Source organism: Elephantulus edwardii, unplaced genomic scaffold (assembly GCF_000299155.1).
Source record: "Elephantulus edwardii isolate Elephantulus edwardi_28Jun2011 unplaced genomic scaffold, EleEdw1.0 scaffold00218, whole genome shotgun sequence".
In the NCBI taxonomy this organism is placed as follows: Eukaryota; Metazoa; Chordata; class Mammalia; order Macroscelidea; family Macroscelididae; genus Elephantulus; species Elephantulus edwardii.
Genome location: NW_006399968.1, coordinates 3260897 through 3261494, shown reverse-complemented (window position 1 = coordinate 3261494; position 598 = coordinate 3260897).

Below are 598 nucleotides of genomic sequence, written 5' to 3'. Positions count from 1 at the left end.
GGTTCCAGTTTCTCCACAACCTCGCCAGCATTTGTTGCTTGCTGTTCTGTTAAATTTTGCAATTCTGACTGGGGTGAGATGGTATCTCATAATTGTTTTGAACCAAACTAGGTTTTGGCAATCACTTCCTACTCCTGGTGGCCTCACACCTTCCAGAGGCAGAACAGAAGTGTGCACTGGATTTCAAGACTATAATATAATTGTTTGGCATTATATCAGGAGGCTTTTCTTCTTACCTGCTTCTGGGCAGTTCAGACTGCCAACCTTTCCATTAATGCTCAAATGTTTAACCATTTGTGTCACCTAGGCACTGACTCAATAGATCACCAGATGGATAGATGATAGAGATAGATAGATAGATAGATATAGATAGATAGATAGATAGATAGATAGATAGATAGATAGATAGATGTGTGTGTGTGTGAGAGAGAGGGGGGGGCGGGGATTTCTTTTTTTACAAATACTATGTATTTTGCCTTGTTTGTATTTCCTAATTTTTCCATCAGGGTCAATTTAACCAAAATTTTAAATGTCCTTTTAGAAACTACATAATATTCTACCATAATCTTTAATTAAAATCATGTTGTTCTATAAATAC